A 20387-nucleotide genomic window follows, 5' to 3' on the forward strand; every position below is an offset into this window, starting at 1 on the left:
GACGCGGAGGCGAGCCCCCTCACCTTCCAGAGGCGCGAAGACGGCACTAATGTCCAACATAAAGGCCGGCCCGGGGAGGGGGGCCAGGAGAAGGAGGGGCGCGCCTCCCCTGAGATTAGAGCCCTGCCACTCGGGGAAGGTGTTCCGCGGGAGGGAGGGGCTAAGGAGCAGGGAGGGGGGCTGGATGTCAGTGCCTGCCTAACCATGCCTTCTTCCCCCTTCTTAAACCTGCTGCTGTGTAGTCCGCCGCCGCCTCCTCCCTTTCTTGCTCCTTTCTTGTCCTTATCGGGCGTAGAGCTGCTCCGGATGGAGGGGAGGTAGAGGCTGCCGGGCTCCAACTCCTCACCGCTTCTGCACCCACAGGCCAGGGCTTGGACCCCACAAGCAGGACCCCTCCCAGCACCCCCACCCTCCACTGCTGCAAAGGTCAGTTTCATTCTGCTTTGTTTTGAGTTTATTCGCTGCTGCTAAGGAGCAGCTCTGCAGCCCCCCTCTTCCTGCGCTCAACCTCTTCACACGATATAACCTGTCGGATCCCGTGCACTGTGTGATGGTCACTAACATTAGTAAATTATACATTCTTCATGACTTTCTTTAATATTTCTAAATACTCTGTTACTTACTGTAATGTAAAAAGTAATGCTACTTGAGAGTGCACTATGTATTTATATGTACACAACACACGCAGGTAGAGTGTAGCGCATACTAGCATGTGTACACACCTGCAAGACCACAGGAGATGCATACATGTGTAGATACACACATACAGAGAGCCACGCGCACGGGGCGTGAGTCTAGAACATAAGTAGCATATCCATGACTAAGAAATACAATATGCCTTTATGTGTGTAAACAAGACGCAGGCAATCTGTTGATGTAAGATATACATTTGTGTACACAGCACACGCACAGCCCACGGCCATATATATATATACATATATATGTACAGAGCACACACATCTTGAGTGTAGAACATGTATACATGTGTACACAGAGCCCAGGAGAGTAAACTATGTATACGTGTACATATACATATACACCAATACTGGTAAAACGGATACATATGTACATAAATAAATGCATTTCTTAAAAAATGGTTAAAGAACAGCACTTACTGTCCAAAATAGCAAGGCACGCTAAATTTTACAAAGAACACACTGAATAGAAAAATAAATGTTTTATTGTTATCATTTTACGTTTGTTGTTGTTAGCACCCACTTACAAAGTTTGGCTCCAAAGATAAAACTTTCCAAAACTCCTCCAACGCTTCTGCGTTTGCTCACAGTGGATTTCCAGTGAAACGGCGTGCCCAGGTTGCATTATGTAAAATGTTTATTTATTTGTCCAGACTTGCTTCCTTTATGCGTGCGTCTCTCGCCGTTTTCAGTGATGTGCTGCGCCGGTAATTGCCTCTTTTGGTCCCGTTTTTTTGTGTGTTTTATCGTGGGGGAGATTAGAGCGGATTATTAGCAGTGATTGCTGTAAACAGCTTTCCTCTCCCCCTCATTGTGCGAGGGCCGCCCGAGCAGCACCCCGGGCCGCACGCAGCCTTCTCACAGATTCAAAAGTTTGTAGCCCCGGGCCGCGCATTCACGGCCGAGCTGCGAGCAGGCTGGGAGCCCGGCCCCTGCTCCCGCCTCCTGTAAGCCGGTGCCAGACCCTCCCCATTCCTGAGGGGTCAGGTGGACGCGCAGGTGGAGGCGCGCACGGGAGGCGAGAGCGCGTGCATAGCGCGAGCCCCGCCGCGGCTCTCGCAGTTTCGCGTGTTATGCCTCATTCTGGAATCCAGTGCTTGAGATGCAGAATTAAAAGTGGAAAGTATTCACAATTGTTGACTTGACGCACACGCATATAATTATAAATCACAGTATAGTAATGTATCACAAACAGAACACAAATAAGTTGGGCTTCTGTTCTTTCTTTTATTTTCAAAGGATCTTCCACTGCCAAAAAAAAAAAAAAAAAAAGGGAGTGGGAGATCCTTTGAAAATAAAAGAAAGAACAGAAGCCCAACTTAGTAGTGTTCTGTTTGTGATACATTACTAAACTGTGATTTATAATAATATGCGTCTGCGTCAAGTCAACAATTGTGAATAGTCTAATCAATATCTGATTGAGTTCTTTTGGGGATTTGGGTGTTATACCCATAGTTGAAGGGCAGGCACCGCAGGACATGGAGTGTTAATTTGCATATTGAAAAAAGAAATTAGTCTGAAAGTTGTAGGAGCGATTGACTACCCTTTACACCCAATTTGGGTAAAAGTGGAGAGTACCTGCATATTTCAGAGAAGTGCCGGTACTCTTGAATTAAAAGTGTTATGTTTTTCTTGAGAAGGGCTGGTACTCTCCTACTCGAAATAAAAAAGGGCTGGCACTCAGTACTGGACAGTACCGCCCATTTAAAGCACTGGATATCAAACTAGGAGTAGGAGCAGGGCTTTAAGTGGGCCGGGTCTCACCGGTGCTGAGCACTGGCAGTTTTTTAACCCTTTGAGTGCTCATGACGAGGTCAGCTCGTCATGAGCTCCGGCGCTCCGGTGCTCATGACGAGCTGAGCTCGTCATGACCTCGCCCGTTCCGTGGAACGCTCGCATGCTGGGCTGATTCCCCTGCTGTGCTGAGCTTTCCATTGGAACGGGTGTGGCCGTCATGAGCACCGGAGCGCCGTAGCTCATGACGAGCTGACCTCGTCATGAGCATGGGGGCGCTGTACGCCCCCCCCCGCTCCCAGCACAGCGGGGGAAACAGCCCTGCACGGAAGGGGTTAAAGGGGGTTTTGAAACGGGTCTCTATCGGGCTCTGTTTTGTGCCCTGGCACAGGCGGTCTGTTTTTTCCGGACTCCAGTGACAGCAGATACATGAGGTGCACGTGCTCACACTGGTCCCTTCTCACTAGTGGAGGAGATAAGGCATGACGTCATGCCAGTAGAGGGTTTTAATGAAATCATTTAAAGAGAGTCATTTTTTCTCTGGATTTCCCATCTCTATATGAAACTCAGGAGCAGCAACATTGTTGTGGTCTCACCAGGGCTTTAAGTGGAAGCTTTTTCAATATTATATACAAGACATAGTTGCTGCTTATTTATCTTATGCAACTAACAACCATTGACAACGCCAATAGTACTGACTTATTGTAGGTATGATGTTACTTGTATCACAGGCACACAATGCCCATTGGGCTCAAAGGGCTTCAGCCCCCATAAACAGCAAAATACAAGTCTGGCGGCACACTATGCTAAGCGCAGATTTTTAGCTTAGGTGTTTTAAGCAAACCCTTAATTACATTGGCCACGCTCCTTTGAGGGACCCCCCAGTTTTTTCATCCCACTTAAAGCCCTGAATAGGAGGTAGTTACTGCTTGAGGTCAGATATGATTGGTCGTATGTATGTGGTATGCATTACCTCTTCGTAAGTCTTCCTCGCCACACGAGTAAAAAAGTGAGCTTCAGCTCCACCCCAGTACCCTCCAAAGCAAAGTTAGCATCCCATCCCTCCCTAAGATGGCCGACTCTCGTCACCTATGACCCACCATAAGAGGAGAGTCGGCCCATCCCACTATCTGTTTTTTTTTTTGTTCTTCTGGACTCTCCAAGTGCTCTTGCAGGTAAGTTGAGGTTCTGCTCTAGCAGGATCCACGACCCTAGGGTGGAGGCCCTGTTCAAGTGGGCCCATTTACTGGGGTCTGCCCCTCCTCTCTCCCTCTATCTGTGGGGGTGGGCTAGGCTCTGCAATAGCAAGCCATGGGGGTGCATAGGCAAGCGCACTGTAGTATTTTGGGTACGAAAACTGCCTGGGATCACCAGGTGCTGTAGGCTTCATTTCTGGAGCCGGGACGGGGAGTTTTTCTCCCTTCGCGTCTTGGCTCCTGCTCGCACTTGGGTCGGGTGCATCTGAGAGGTCCGCCACGATCGAGTGCGTACCTGTTGCAGGTCCGGATATTCCAACTCGCATGACGAGACGTGAGAGGTAGGGCGCTGCAGGGATAGTGGCCCCAGCGCTCCATGTTCCCCATGCGCACCTGAGGCCCGGTAGCTGTAGTGTCTGTCTCGATGCGAGCAATACACTGTTGAGGGCTCCGCTAACCTCCCTGCGCCGGCTCAGTCTGCGTATGCAGCGGGGGGCATGGGTCCCATTTCTTGTACGGGAAGCGGCAGGGAATACTATGACGGCCCGTCTCCCGGACCTATCTAGGAGGGCGGAGTCGCCCAAAGCTGGCTTCCCGCTTCTGATGGTTGCCTGGGTACGGTGTAACCGTAAGTTTTTTGCTTGATCACCTCATGATTATGACAGATACTATTATTTAAGGTGAAAGGCATCAAGCCTCTACTGTCTAGTGGTTGTTTTTTGCTCTGCTTCACTTCTCTCCCTGCATTTAGTGTCTGTTATTGCCCTGCATGGGACAGGGTGCGGATCCTCCTGTGGTGGGGGGCCCAGCTCCAAGCCTCCAGCCGAGTCCTTGTCTCTGCAAACCATTCAATTCATGATACAGGCTGGGGTGGCTGCAGCTTTCCTCTCTTCCCCTATTCAACAACAGCTGTACACCCCTCCATGCACTGCGGGTGAAGGTGAAGAGGAGGACCTCAGGGGTCATTATGTGCAGGGCCAGGAGTTGAGTGAAGTCCTTCAGCACTTCAAGGATAATATGGCCTTCCCTGTTTCTCCTGTCGATTAGATATCAGATGATTTCTTTTTGCAATATCAGCGCAAGGAGCCTGAGTCCATACCTCTGCGTCCTTCGGTGAAGAAGGTGATTGGCAATGAATGGCAGGAGGTGGACAAACAGGCTTTCCAGCGTTATCTGTCCAAATGCTACGCCATCCAGGACTTCGCGAAGGAATTTCCGTACTCCGTGAAAATTGGGATCCATCATTTCTGAGGATGCGTCTCCACTGGACCTGGTCGATAAGAAGGGTGGAAGCTGCTGCTAAGCATTCGTATGTGGCAGCCAACTTCTCCATCCGAGCTTCTGCCTATTTGTCTTAAATAGTCCAATCTCTGTTAAAAGACTTCCAATCATTAGCTGAGCTATTGGAACAGGGGGCTGACGTCTTTCCTACTCTGGCATCATGGAGCAGCAGATGCGGCTGTTGTCTGATATCCAGTAGCAGCTTCTCTTCAACGGCTAAGGGGCTCTGCCCCTTTACTTTTAATTGTCAAAATTAAAGCAATATTAAAACTGTTTTTTAAAACCACATACACACACATAAGCTATCTTGCTGCACGCTGCCACTCACAGTTATTGTTGCTGGGCAGGGCCCAAAGTGTAAAGTATTTGCTGGGCTGACGATCTCACAGCCCTGAGGTCAGTAAGGTCATCAGCTCTGCAAAGACAAAGCCTTGTAGACAAGTCTCCACCCCCTGATGACATTGGGGTAAAATGAATTCCGGGCGCTTTAAACTGAAGCCCTGTAGTGCTGGGGCTTCACGTCAGTCAGGGAGTGGGGAGCATGGTCACCTCACCCTTTCCCAACTCGTCACAGGGTGGTGGATGGGTCCCATCCTATGACGAGTTGGGAAAGGGTGGGGTAGAGGCTGAAGGCAGGAAGCTGAGGCTTCCAGTCTGCGCAGTCTGTCACACACTGCGCAGAGTTGAGGTGTCTGCTTCCCGTGCTGCAGTTAATGTAGGATGTCATTTGAGCCCAGGTGTGTGTTAAGTTTCAGTGCCAGCCAGCAGACTCCTAGCAATGGTGTTGCACACTTGCAGATTTGTGTATCTGTTTCAGTGGAGGCTCACATAGGGTGTGCTGCGGGGTGGTGGGACGGGCGGGCAGGGGAGGGGCAGAGTGGGGGGTAGTAAACTCGACATACGACGGAACGGAGGAACGTAATAATTACGTTCCTCCGTCCCGTCATATGTCCGAGTTTACTACCCCCGACACTGCCCCTCACCCGCTCGCAGCACGCCCTATGCGAGCCGCCACTGATCTGTTTGAAGTAATTATCTCTTTCATGCTGCCTTAAGGGTTTTTGCAAAACAGCAGCTGCTCTGTATATTCTTCTTTTGACTCTGCTGCATTCCTTTAAAAAATAATCAATTATTGCCAATAATCAATCTCTTTTTCTTTCCTCTCTCTTTAAAAACATCTATCTGAAAACCTCTCATTTACTGGCACCTCCAGTGCGCGACTTCTTTAAACACGCGGTTACGGTTCATGCAATAGCGGGGTACCACTACTCTTATCCAGGTGTCTCTTCCTGACCATAATTATGTGGTGGCAGCAGGTGAGCTCGCCAGTCAGTGAGAGAAGGCCTTCTGCAACTACAGGGCCTCGTTATAACCAATGGTTATCAACTCCCAGGACAGTGCCCGAGTTGACCTAAAACTAGCGCTCAACACATTTTCCCCATTGCGTGCCAAATGCCAAACAGAAAAGACCTGAAATGGCAAAGCCAGTCCATCTGCACATCAGTGAGCCAAAGGCCTGTCTGGTGAGGGTCGCATGCTTTCCTGGTGGTCCAACGATTTCTCCCTCTTTCCTGCCTCATGATGTCTCTGTCAAGGAAGCCTGGTGGCAAGTACAACCGGCTTCAGTGCTGTGAGGTAGATGTGCACAGCTGAGTAATAGCAAAATGATCAGTGGGAGTTAGTGTAATTAAAATCAGGAAAGGAATATGGCATTGGCCTGTGACTAGAGGATGTACTGAAATTTTACATCAGGCTTTTCCAACGAGTAGCTCAGGAGCTACAGGTAACTCTCCAGCTACCTATAAACAGATCTCCTGTTTGCAGCTGAGCCCACTAAATTAGAAACTTTTGTTTGTTTAAATTAATGTAGGTATACCAAAAGAGAAAGGCATGTAGTTGAAACTTAAAAGTGTGTTTTTTCAGAACTTCTAAACTAATGTTTGGGGAAAAAATGGTTGAATTTCCAAAGATTATTGGATATTGCAGAGATAAATCAGGCAGGATTTGGGAAACTTATATTAATAATATTACTAACATGGCACCAGAGGCTGTTAAATGTTACCACCCTAGAGGCATTCCACATTGACAAACACTTTTTCACAATACTGCTGGCATCCCTGCCTGGTGAACTGAAATGAAAACTGAGGAATTTCATGAATATGGTTTTCATTAATGTAATTGTCTGATGTGGTCACTATCACAACACTATATTAGTAACTTGGGATGATTTTCATTGAATATAAGTAGCTCTTGCTAAAGGGAAGGTTGGAGACCCCTAATTAAATAAACCAGTGCATTGATATATGAAAGAATAGGTGCTGGGGCACAAGGTTTTATTCAGAGGCCAGCCATTGGCACAAGAATGCTGGGGCTGCATTGTCTTGGTTCTGCCTCATGCCTCTTTGGTTTTCTGCGAGACACTCTTTGCATTTTTGGCTTGGTCTTGCAGTTTCCTTTTCCTTTTGGTGCTGTTTCTCATTCTTTCTCTTCTTCAATCTGTACCCCAAAATTCTTAGCCTGCTGCAGACATTGCTAAAGAAGGAAGCCAGGCTTGCCTACTAAGCTAGTACTTTTGCAAGATATTTTGAGCATTCTTGTTACTGCTTTTTTTTCTCCGTTTTTTTCAAATTTGTGCTGGAAAACGCATCATTTTATCCCATAAAAAAAAAAAAAAAAGTGCGGTGGAAATGGCAACTAGCTATCCACAAATAGTGGGGCTCCCCCCCCCACCTAGCCCCTCAAGGAAAAGCCTAGCCTTATCACTCTCAAACTTCACCAGCCGCCACTGCTATCTCTTTTGACACCTTGGGGGCTGTTGCCACGGCTGGTGGTGCAGCTATTCAGGCCCATAGACAGTTATGGCTCCGTCACTGTGAAGCAGATGCTGCCCAGAAGGCGATCTTGATGAGGATTCCTTTTTCAGGGACAGAACTGCTTAGTACTTCCATGGAGGAGATGGTTAAGAAGTCCCCAGAGAACAGGAAGCTATTGGCTCCCATCTGTAATCTAGTGACTCTTTTTTGGTCCTAAAAGGTCTTTTGCGCCCATTTCTACCCCCAGGGGAAGCCTGTCCTTTTGAGGTCGGGGTCGCGGTCAGGTCACCCCAATCTTCAACAAATCCCATTCTCAGCCAGCTACCTCGACATCCACATCTAAATCCTGACTATCCTCGGATCCCGGCTGTCGGGGCTCCCGTGGGAGGACGGCTGCTGAATTTCATTGCTGCCTGGGGTCCTCTGTCTTGGACCAGTGGGCCCTGCAGATTGTCCGGGATGGCTACTCGACTCTGTTTGACTCCCTCCCTCAGGACACTTTCCTTACCACCCCTCTGCCTTCAGCATCACGGAAACGGGAGGCTCTGCTGGACGGTGTCCAGGACCTCCTTGCAAAAGGGGCCATTCAGCCTGTTCCAGCTTCTCAGAGAGGTGTTTATTCCATCCTGTTTCTGGTGAGGAAGGTGTTGGGGAACTTCCGGCCAGTGTTGGATTTGAACCGGGTTAATTCTTTCATTCCCCATGTAAAATGTAAGATGCTCTTGTTGCAGGAGATCCTCCCACTGCTGGTTCAGGGGGAGGTGGTGGCTTCCCTGGATGCCTACCGCCATGTGTCCATCCACCGCCTTCCCAGTGTTTCCTCCAGTTTTGCGTGGGCGGCACCCTCTTCCAGTTCTAGGTACCTCCCTTTGGTTTGTCTTCAACCCCTAGGGTCTTCACGAAGGTTTTGACCCCCTTGGTTGGGATCCACCACAGGGAGCGGATTAGGGGTTTTCCCTACCTGGATCTCTTTCTAAGGGAGCTCTTCACATCCAGAGCGTCTGCGAAGTCCTGTCCATTCATGGATTCCTGATCAACCTCAAGAAGTCTCACCTGTTACCGTTCCAGGACTTGGTATTCATCAGGGGTCGCCTGGACGTGGTCTGGGGATGGTCTTTTTGCCTGTGGAGCAGACGAATACCTTATGGAGGGACCTGCGTTGTCTCCTGGATCAGGACTACGCCCCTGTCCATCAGTGGTTGAGGGTTCAGAGTTGATGTTGGCAACCATCAATGTGCTGCCATGGGCTCGCCTCCATTTGTACCCGTTGGTGAACCATCTCCTGTCCCGGTGGGCTCCCTGTTTGGAGAATTAGGATTTCCCGGTGGTCGTGTCCCCGCAGATACGTGCTGATCTGGGCTGGTGGTTGGTGGAGTCCCATCTCTCCAGGGGTCTTCAGTTCCTGGTGGTCATGACCGATGCCAGCCTCCTGTGCCGGGGGCGACCTTAGATTCCTGGTCTGTTCAGGGTCGGTGGGATCATCTACAGGCGGGTTGCTCCTCCAACTTTCGGGAGTTGAAGGCCATTCACCTGGCTTGCCTGGAGTTTGCCCCAGTTCTCCATGGTCCTCATGTTCGAGTACGGACGGACAATCAGGTGTGATGGGGTACATCAATCATCAGGGGGGGTGCAGGGTTCGCTCTCTTTGGCTCCTGTTTCAGGAACTCCTGTCTTAGGGGGAGACATCAGTCTTGTCCCTCAGGGCTGTTTAGCTCCCAGGGAGGGAGAACTGCGTGGCGGATCGCCTGAGCAGGGTGTTTCCTCCGATGGCTGCCATTTCCCTGAGGGCGTCTGTGTTCCGTTAGCTGTAGGTCCGATTTGGGTGCCCAACTGTAGATTTGTTCGCGGACAAGTTCAGTGCTCTCCTGCCTCGCTTCTGAACTCTTCCCTCGTGCCTCGGAAATGCCCGCTGGATGCCTTGTTGTTCCGTTGGCCGGACTCCCTGCTGTACGCATTTCCCCTGATTCCCTTGGTTCCATGCATCCTGTGCAAGATTCGCTAGTAGAAGGTGTTTGTTCTGCTGGTGGTTCCCGCTGGGTTCGCCTTCCTTGGTTTCCTCTTCTGAGGGAATTGGCTGTACAGGAGTGCTGAGCAATTCTGGATCTTTTTTTACCCCTTGCGGGCCTCCCCCCCAGCAAGCCCCCCCCCCACCTGCAGGTGCAGGTGGGGGGGGGGGGGGCTTGCTTTGTCTACTTCTTCAGGCCTGGCTCTTGAAAGGGTGAACTTGCTGGCGCAGGGTTGTTACCTAGAGGTGTTGGATTTGCTTCAGGGCTCCCGCCGTCCAGCTACTCTACTTTCTTATTCCCGCCATTGGGCTTCCTTTTCTCGGTGGTGTGTGTTGAAGGGAGTTGACCCTGTGTCTGTGGATCCCAGAAGGGTTCTCGATTTCCTTGCTGAGGGGTTTTCCCTGGACCTGGCACCTTCTACTCTGCGGGCTCAGTGGGCAGTCTTGCAGGCTTTTCGCAGTTCGTTGCTGGACGGTCTAGATCCTTTGGTGGCTAGTTTGCTTTGGAGTTGCTTTTTGCAGCGTCCTCGGGCTATATGCCAGGCTCCTTCCTGGGACCTTCCGTTGGTATTACGGGCCCTTCAGGGTGTTCCATTTGAGCCCCTGTGTTCAGTGGATTTGAAGTCCCTCACCTTGAAGTTGGTGTTTTTGGTGGTTACTGTCTCGGCTGGTCGGATCGGTCTTGGGTGGTCCGATTGGGGAGCTGGGCTCTTTCCACCATTCTTGTGGGTCCTACCGGATCATCTGGTAATACGACCAAACCCAAGATTTCTGCCCTAGGTTCCTTAGGTTATCAACCACTCCCGTGAGGTAGCGTTACCTTCTTCCCTTCCGGTTTCGGAGTCTGGGGCGGAATCTTCCTTCTCTCTTTTGGATGGCCATAGGGCGGTCTTGTTGTATTTGGACCGCACTGCACCTTTCTGTTGTTGTAACAGTTTGTTGTTGAATTTTGGTCCAGTACGGTCTTGTCACAAGCCTTCTCTCTCCACTTTAATTCAAGCAGGCTATCTTGCTGGCCTATGCTTCTCAGGGGTCTGAGTTGTCCACCATGAGTCTCTCTGTCTCTTGAGCCTCTTTCAAGGGTGTGTCTACCGAGGATATCAGTCAGGTTGCAACTTGCTCCTCCTCGCACATGTTCATGGATCATTACCGGGTGGTTTTGGGTGGTTCTTCTGCAGGGGTTGTGCTGAGGCAGTTCTCGGGGCTGGTTCTTCTAGCTTGTGATTTGCTGTCTGTTGTTATTTCTCCTGGGTGGTTTTGTCCATTTTGGTGTGCTGTTTTGGAATAAACCTGGTTATTTTGCATCTCCTACTTGTCAGTGGTTTCTCGTGTGTGACATGAAGTCGCTTGGCTTGGGTATGTGCTGACTTTATTACTCATGTGGCGAGGAAGACTTACGAGGAGGTAATGCCCCAGCTACTTGCTGTTTATCTTCATTACTTCTTGTCTTGTCTTCCTCGCCACATGAGTTATGTTCCCCTCCTCCCTGTTGTGTTATCGGCTTCATTGGTTCTTGGGGCTTGGTAGTTCTTTGGGTAGTGGATGGGCCGACTCTCCTCTTATTGTGGGTTAGAGGTGACAAGTTTCGGCCATGTTGGGGTGGGATGGGAGGCATGGATGCTAACTTTTCTTTGGAGGGTTCTGGTGTGGAGCTGAAGCTCACTTTGTTACTCATGTGGCGAGGAAGACAATACTCGGAGTAATGAAGATTACTGGTAAGTAACCGGGGCATATATGTGACCTAGGTCCTTCATGCTCACTCTTTGAACTCTGCATTGAGAGTTTGCCAGAGTCCTAAGCTGATGGCATTTCCATCATTGGCATCGTCAGTGTGTCATGGACCACAGTGCAGGGAAGGAGATGGACTAACCTGGCCGCGGTTTCAACACTGACATACATTGATAATCTGGGTCCAGAGTGTCCTTCAGGCCTCTGTGACCCAGTGCTGCTGCACCTGCTGCACCAATTGAAGCTATGCTCGTGAATACCATAGTCTTTGGTGGAGATTGAACAGGCTTTTTACAAAAGCAGAGTTCAGACACACTTACAACTAAAAATATGATTTAAATAAACTATTACATATGGAATGTTTCTCATCGCTTGAGCTGATCACCTGTGTTATGTGTGGAAGCTCTTGACTGGCCTTAAAGGCATACAATTGAAGCCTTTATAATACCCCTAGATTTACTTGTGATTCCATGGTAATACCGTGTGTGATTACCACCTGTAAACACTTGTAATGAGGATCGAAGTAGATGGGAAAAAAGAGTCTAGCCTGGCGGACTGTCATACGAGAAAAGGCAATATATTTTATTACAAATTACAAAATTAATTAAATTCAGTGCAATTCATTACATTATAAATTCAGCCAACACGTCTTGGGCTCAAAAAGCCTAATGTCTGTGCTACCATCATGATCAGTTAGTTTAGACTTCTCTTTTAGTTTGCGTTTCCTCGTCTGTCATTTCGCTTTGGTGTTGCTTCACTGCACACCTCTCAACACATGTTATGTCTGTAATGTAGACTGTAATCACTTGTGAATAACTGGGGGTGAAACAAATCTGGTAGAATTGGAGCCAACTATTTGTATTTTGTGCTTTGTATGCACAATAAGGAATCAACAAGCAGATGCATACATTGAGCAAACATTGCGCAGTGTTTTTAAACTTTTTAACCAAATGCAACTTTGTATCTAACATGACCCTTTGTAGAAACGATTCTTCTAACCATTGGTAATAAACAAGCGCAACATAGATTTAGTGCTATTAATTGCTGAGAGACATAATATAGTGGGGGAAAAACCCAAAAAGTAAAATAATTTCCTTAGACCAGCAGCAGAAAAAGACCAACATTAGAACTTTTACTGACTTTTTTGTTGAAATTGAACCTTGTCTGGCTTATGAGCGCTGTATGTAAAAAAAAGTTTATGGGTGTTAAGTATTCGCCAACCAATAAACTGTATCGAACCATCTTCGTGGGAGGACGACCACCTCCAGTACACCCGCCCACCTGGACTCACGATAACTGATCTTCTCACATACAGTAGTTGGTGTTTTATTTAACTGCCTCTGTCTGTGCTGCAACTTCCCTTTCATTTATTTCTTCACAAGTGACATACTTGGCTCTATGTATAAAGTACATTAAATGCATTCTTATTCCGGCTTTTCCATCGCACACATCACTTAATGTCCCTGGGTCTCGAATCTCTTATCTGCTAAAAGTGGAAACAATTGGAGAGCACTTAATCTTATGTAGCGTGTGAACGAATGGTTGAATGAGTGAAATGTCTAAAAGTGCTGCTCTTACCCTGGGATAAGGTTTCACGGGTAACTGACTGGAGAAAGAGTGTGTAAAAAGTTGATATATTTAATTCTTTCCTGAAACTTCAAGTAATGAATAAAAATACCTTTCATGGTGCAGAATGGGCCTCTTGCCACTTGCTCTACAGAATGAATTTTCTTGAATAGCACACCTACAACCTGAATCTAGGAACTCCCGGTTTTTATCCAATGGGGTACAGAGACAATGGAGATAAAGTAATGTGTACAAGATCATATCAATTAGTTTAGGGAGGAAGCCAGGATCGGAACATCGGTTTCCCTGCTTCAAAGTCACTAGGTTTGTTTACCTTGAACCTGTTTCTCCTTAGTAGTTCAGAGCAGTGAGCTCCACTCCCCCACCATACACAAACGTGAACACACAGACACTACTAAATCTGTCCCTCAGGGCTCATTATGTGCCAAAGAAAGGCCCTTGGATACGTATGAGGGATGTGAATAGGGCAGGTCATGCTAACATTTCCTAGAGGATCTCACTAACAACCCAAGAGGGGCCCAGCCTCCACTATTCATTCCACAGTTGTCCTCAAAGAGCTTGATGGGCGTCCATGAGCCGTGTCAAGCGCCTAGATTCATGGCAACACATTGTGCAGACAACACACAAGATAATGCTTATCCTTAGATGAGTGGACTCTCGTTCCATCTGACAACCCTACTAATGGACTTAGATGTGTTAGAGTATTTTGAGGCCATGGTGCAGGCTGTAGCCTGAGACACAGAATGCTCAGAATGTCTTCCAGGGCTTGTCCTCTGATGCAGATGCTCACTGTGGTATCGGTGACGTCCTTCATCCAGCTTTTGTTTTTGTTATCTTTGCCTCTGGTGCCTCACAGCACTCCGAAGCTGCAGAAAGCCAACATGATAGTGTAAGCAAAATACCGCAAATAGACACACTTTGCAACGTAATTATTTTTCCTAATCGACTCTACTGCCCTCACAAGTTACAAACAACATATACCTCTGGCAAAGCAGAACCACTATTCTAAATATATCATCCATGCACCCAGTCCACCCAAGGAGCTGTTTAGCGTAATCGAGGATTTACATGCGCCACTGGGAGAGAGAATCAGGTCACGCCTTCCCAGGATGGCTGTGATAACCATTAATCTTTTTTATTGCTAAGATATTATTGCAATATTACTAAAATAGAAAGTATCAGATGAAGCGCAAACAAGACCCTGCTGTTGATACCAATCTACCAGGTACACCCAAACTTATTCCACCAAAGCTAGATAAAGGTATTTTCAATTTCAAAATTCAGTCTCTGAGTCTGAGGTGGTGGACATTCTCATCACCTCACACTCGCTGCTTGCTCCTCTGCAGGCCTCTGATAGGTTCTCTCTGTCCAACCAAACCCTCGGCCAGGAAGTGCCACCAGATCAATGGAAATCAGATGAGATCAAATCTTCACTGAAAAAAAGTCTTCTCTTTCCAGGACGATCCCAGCAACTGTTGTCCCCTCTCTCTGCTTCCTCATATCACTAAAACTCAGGAGAAACGATCTTTTGTTTGAGTTGCAATTGTTTGTGGAATTTAATAAACTTCTCCACTCTCTTCAGACACACATGAGGCTACTCAGAGCTGAAAAGGAGGTTTGGTTGTGCATTTGTTGTGAGTGGGCTCCTTTGTGGTCCACTCTGGCTCTGGACTACCCTGCCTTTTGTCGTAAATGCGTTTTCAGTCATTAGGGCTACTTCACAAACGTTGGTTGAAGACAGTCAGTTATGTCAGAACATTGCCAGGAAACAACCCCCAAAGATTTTTTGTTTGTTTGTAGGTTTTATATAGCGCAAGCTTGAGCCAAAGACAACAGTGCACTTCACAGTGTTTACATAGTAGTAATTATGTGGTGTACATAATACATATTAGGGTAGACATACAGGCAAAATGGCAGCACATAGGCGTCTGGTCTGGTCGACTGGTGAGACAGAAATAGTTGTGCGGGAACCAGGGATGTGGCCATACAGGACTGTGTGTGCAAGGCAGAGTGGTATATTTTACCTTTACTTGACTGCGCACCAATGTAGTATCACAAAAGGCAAAGTGAGTGGGTCGTTGGCTTCAGTCTGAGTGAGGATGCTTGGATTTGTGTTTGTGCAATTGTTGTTTGATGGACTAAATTGCAGAAGTCTGGCAACAAAATGTAAGTCTTAGTACATATAATAACTATTAAGAAAAATACGTACTTTTGGCACTCTCTGAAACGCCTTGTTTTTCCATTTATATGAAGGTTAGGCACAAATATTGTCTTAAAAATGGTTTCCGACCTTCATAACACTTCCATGCATGTAAGCGCCCAGGAAAATGACTCAAAATTCATATATCTGCTTTAGCTAATTAGATCACGATTTTAATCTACATGTGCTATATTTTAATCTACTTGTGTTATGTTATTTAGAGTTTAACGCTATTTCGAATTAAAAACGTAGCTCTCTTCTAAATGATGTTTCAGGGCATCAAAAAAAGAAAAAGTTATTCCAAGACTTCTGCAGCGGGTAGGTAGAATTTCCAAGTGATATATGACTCGCTTTCTGACGTGCTTAGGAGCATTTTGACAGTGAAAATCAATATTTTTTCAGTAATTCGCCGCGTGAAAATTCCAGGCTGTCAAGTGTGAATCACTACCCGCCCTAGGAGACGGCGTTCCACGTCAGATAAGAAAGACACTCCTCACGTGTGTGTTCTTTCATAAGATTGCTTGGGGGCAAAGGCAGCGTGCTTCTTAAGGTGGCCCGACATCTGGTCCAGTCACCGTGGAGACATTACAGAGCTCGGCCCGTGCCACCTTAACTGGGGAGTTCTCCCATACACGACTACAGAGCTAATAATGAGTTGCGAAGGAGCGAAGGGGATATTGGTAGTTAGTACTTCTTCCAAACTACAAATATTGTGAAAGGAAACACAGTTCACTTTCTTTAACCTCATAACACTTATTTACCCACATGTATGTTTATTACAATACCTTATATTATTTTGCTATTGGCCATTTCTGAGTGGAGAATTGCACCGAAGTGTAGACTTACGTCTTCACTTCCTACTATTGTATTTATGGCCGTAAAGTTACTACATATAACTATACAACTGTATTTTATATGCCACCTACTAGGCGGACATCACTACCTACAGAGAACGTGAGCTCCTTAAGTGAAAGTTTATGGGAATTTAATAGGGTTTCTTATTTGTAAAAAAACAATAATAATATTTAATGTATAATCTATCTAAAATAATGTAAAACATTTATTATTAACTTGGTAATAACAAAGTAACATTTTGTAAAATGTTGACTCCTTAAGTTAGTTGTGCATTAAATAGTAAATACAATTAAATATATTGTTGTATTAAATGGCACTCACCCTCACTGATATTTTTTTATTATTTAGTAAACATGTGTGCAATGTATATATTTAACTAATTTAAAAACTGAATACATTTTTTAAATAAATTGAAACGTTGAAGGTATTTTAAAAAAAAGTTTATTATTTAATGTAATCATAATAATTATTTTAAGCACTTAAAAGTACATGTATAATACATTTTGAACGGATTAGTTTAACTTAATAATTGTTCCTGTGGTGTGTTTCATTAATTTCCTGCCTCCATTGGTTTCTTTGGGAGTGTATGGCAGTATCAGTTGTTCAAAGGTAGGGTTGGAGTACATTTACAACTGTTTTAACTCCATTAGGATTGTATTACATTTAGAAGTGTATTTTATGAGCTGCAATTGTGTTACTGTTTGCAGGTGTGTTTTGTATTAGCATGTCCCTCCCCACCCTTTTCTTTTTTTTAGTTTTAGCATAGTGCAAACTCGACTCAAAGGTGTTGGGGCACTTCACATGTGTACCAGATACATTATAAAAGGACATCTTCATTTTTGTAGGCCCTGGGAGATTACTTTACTTGCCCAAAATTGCAGGATGTTGAGCCGATGCAGAGACTTGAACCTGGGTTCTCAGTTTTCAAAGTCAGCAGCTCTGGCCATTGCGAATTTCCCTAAACCGCTCCCTTTTAGAAGTAAGTATTTCTCATTTTCCAGCCACACTCCTTTGTTTTTCTCACATTTACTTCAGAAACAAATACTTATGTGTGTGAGATCTGTGCATATATGGCAGAGAAACCTCCGTACAGAAAAGTAAGGAGAGTGGCAGGCATAGGTCTCCAGACGTAGGTTTGTGAAATTGCATTTTGTAGTATGTGAGCAGTAATACTGTAGTACTACTCAGTGCTAATTTTGAGCCGGTGGGTTCCGATGCTCGGCACCAGCACTGAATTGTCAACAGGGGTACTTATGACAGTCGCCACACGGTGGCGCTGGTAGTCTAATTCGAAATGACTAATACCTGCTGTCGGATCCATACTAAAAGCTTTGGGGGCCTGGAATAATCTGAATAGTCACACTTATAGGAATGTGATGGTTAGTAGTTCTGTTGGTACTGTAATTAGCAGCGCTGGTAGGGGCACTAGGTGATGCAAGATGCAGTGGCCTCCTGACGAGGGCCCTGGCACTTATTTTGTGGCAAATTAAGCACTGCTACTACTTTACGTACTACAAAATGCAGTTTGTGAATCTGACCCACAGTAGGTAGCAGTGAGTATTAACTGAGAAGACTAGATGGTTGTGCAGATGTGGCATAATTAAACAAAACAGGCATTGCTAAAATAAACCCATGGGCCGCACTCTCGGCAGGGTACAAGTGGCATTGAAAGTTTGTCAGTTGGCTGTTCATTTGGATTAGTCTCTCTCAGCAAGAACGATTTTTACATTGGCTGTAATTTTGCTTAATATATTCTTGCACACTTGTAGCATCACTCACAGGAATTGACTATCATTATATTTTGCCGTCCTAAATCATAGGCCGATCAAGGGTCCAGAGCATTTAACATCGATTAAATCACCATATTGCGTTAATACTGTCAACCCACTAGTGGGAGGTGTTCAAGTTAAAGCAAGCAGTCACCAAAGAGAAATAATGGAATGTTAGTCGGAAGCATCTTAATCGTTTATTCTAGCCCCTCCACCACACCATTGTATTCGATTGAGCTCCCACATTTCAATATTCCCAAAAAAGTTAATGAATGGTATGTTGGGCATTAGCAAGAAAACTGCCTGCCCTTAAGTTATGTATCCGAAGTTGAAGGAAAGAGTTTATAACAAAGGCAAATCAGTTTTCCTCATGATTATTTTCTCTGGAATGTGTTACTGAACCATGCTCCCTAGGACTAATAAGGTTTAAAAAACATTTCTTGAGAATTTCTACTGAAAAAAACCCACAAACAGTGTGCCTTTGTTGAATGTACTTTATAGTTTCAATTAATTTTCATTGCATTTTCCACAGAAAAAAGAGAACTTTCAAAACTATTTGATGGATGCAGCCACACATAAACTCCTCCCTACTGAAACCCATCAAAACCCATCACCTCCCACACCGGGTCACCCGTGTTTGTCTTAAAGAAGAAATGTACCATTAGTCCTTTGACGGCACTTGAGAGCGGAAGGGTGGGGTGACAGAGCGATCAGCCAGTCCCAGGGTGCGCAACAATTGAGGGAATTTTAGGTCTCTGTAGTCCTTGTTGAGATAGGGGAGAATTGGGTTCCACTGCTTGAGGAAAATGTTGGATTTATTGGCTAGCACATAAGCCAATTTCTCATGCCCCAAGAGATGCCAGAATTTAAGGATCCATTGATCATAGGCCGGGGTTAACGGTCTTGCCCCAAAGGGAGAGGATTGTGTGTTTCGCTGCCAGCAGAAGGTGGGAGATTCGTTTATCTGAAGTGGAGCCACCGGCATACAATCCCCCTGAGGTTCTGCCTGGGATTTTGTCGAGGGGGGAACCCTGTCCCTCAGAAATGGCAAGAAAGATTTTGTCATAGAAGTACCCCAAGACGGTGTAACATGCAACAGAGAAAAATGCACTAAAGTGCTTTTTTCTATTTTTTCGCAATTTACCACGAAGTCAGACTTCGTGGTAAATAGCGACCAAATATTGCGAATTCGCGATTTCAAATTGGTTGATGAATTGCATGTAAGGAATCTCTATTAGAGATTCCTTAAATCCAATTCCTCGCAAATATGCGATTTCGCAAATAGCGATTTTTGCATTTGGGATGATGAATCCCAAATGCAAAAATTGCACTCGCAAAGGGCCAGATTCTCAGAATCTGGCCCTTTGCGAGCGCAATTTAGCTTGATGAATCTACCTGAAAGTGTTTAGTGGAAGATAAAATGCAAGACAGTTAACTGCAAGCATTGCCCGGCTGGTCCTGAACATGACATGGACATCACATTTCTGTATATTAATGCAGCATAAATTCCAGACCAATAAAGGATATAAATCAGGTGCAATGAATCTTAGAAATACCTAGCGACTGAGAACTCAATGTAGAGGCCAGACTCTTTAAGTATGTTCGACTGTGGGGGGATAGACTAGGGTACACCCACATAGAGCTTTATGCACAACCTCATCACAGGGAACCACCAGGGAGCAAGAAAATAGCCCATGGTGAGCAGAGGAGGGATAAAAGGTGATGGAGATAATGCAGGTAGCTGCGGGATGGTCCTATGGGGCTGTCACAAGGAGGCAGGACAGTTCCTTGTACCTTTGCTGATGGCAATTCCAGAAGCTCAAAGGGATTATCTTAACAAACCACAAGAATTTTAAAACAACAACCCTCACACAGTTTGTGTCAATGTGTTGCAGAACTGGTGTAAATACACACTACGATTTAGGCTTAAGTGGCAGAGTTGTGAGTGCCTGGAATTGTCCTGTTCAGTTGGCAGGGACAACAGACAAAGACACTCTACAAATTACTCTCACCCAATTCTGGAAAAGTCCAAGAGAATGAGCCGCTCCTTCTTGTGCTAAGCACCGAGATTCTGGAACTGTGTTTTTTGAGACGGTCTAAGACTCAGCACCAACCTGCTATCCTTAACCCCTTCCAGGCTCATGACGAGCTGGGCTCGTCATGGTGTAGCCTCCTCGCACACTGATGACGAGCCCAGCTCGTCATGAATAAGGGGCTTTTAGAAATCTCAGCACAGGAGGAGAATTCAACTAGCGCGGATGTGGTTAACCCAGAAAGACACATCTTTCCAGAATGTACTGTAACATATAACCAGTTACCCGATATCTAAAAAACTCAAACACCAACTTGTACCAGTTTTAAAGATTCATCTGTCCAAAATGTCCTTCGCGCTTCCTCAAGCTTTCTTGCATTGTAATTTCACATATGTGAATACATAAACACCGCACAGGGCTGTCTAGAAGCGTCAATGTGTCGCCAACCTACTAACAATGTAAATCCTAACCTATGTTTCAGCCGAGGGGCA

General features: G+C 46.0%; 1 protein-coding gene across 1 annotated transcript in view; it reads left to right on the top strand.

The window, feature by feature from the left end:
* The first annotated feature begins 237 nt into the window (after positions 1 to 237).
* Positions 238 to 20387, top strand: part of COL14A1 (collagen type XIV alpha 1 chain) — a 514343-nt gene continuing 494193 nt past the window's right edge. Inside the window, exon 1 of the mRNA XM_086966163.1 lies at positions 238 to 426. The gene's annotated coding sequence lies outside the window, so the exon portion shown is untranslated. The remainder of the gene's footprint in view (positions 427 to 20387) is intronic.

The sequence above is a fragment of the Lissotriton vulgaris genome, chromosome 4_1, assembly GCF_964263255.1.
Source record: "Lissotriton vulgaris chromosome 4_1, aLisVul1.2, whole genome shotgun sequence".
NCBI lineage: Eukaryota > Metazoa > Chordata > Amphibia > Caudata > Salamandridae > Lissotriton > Lissotriton vulgaris.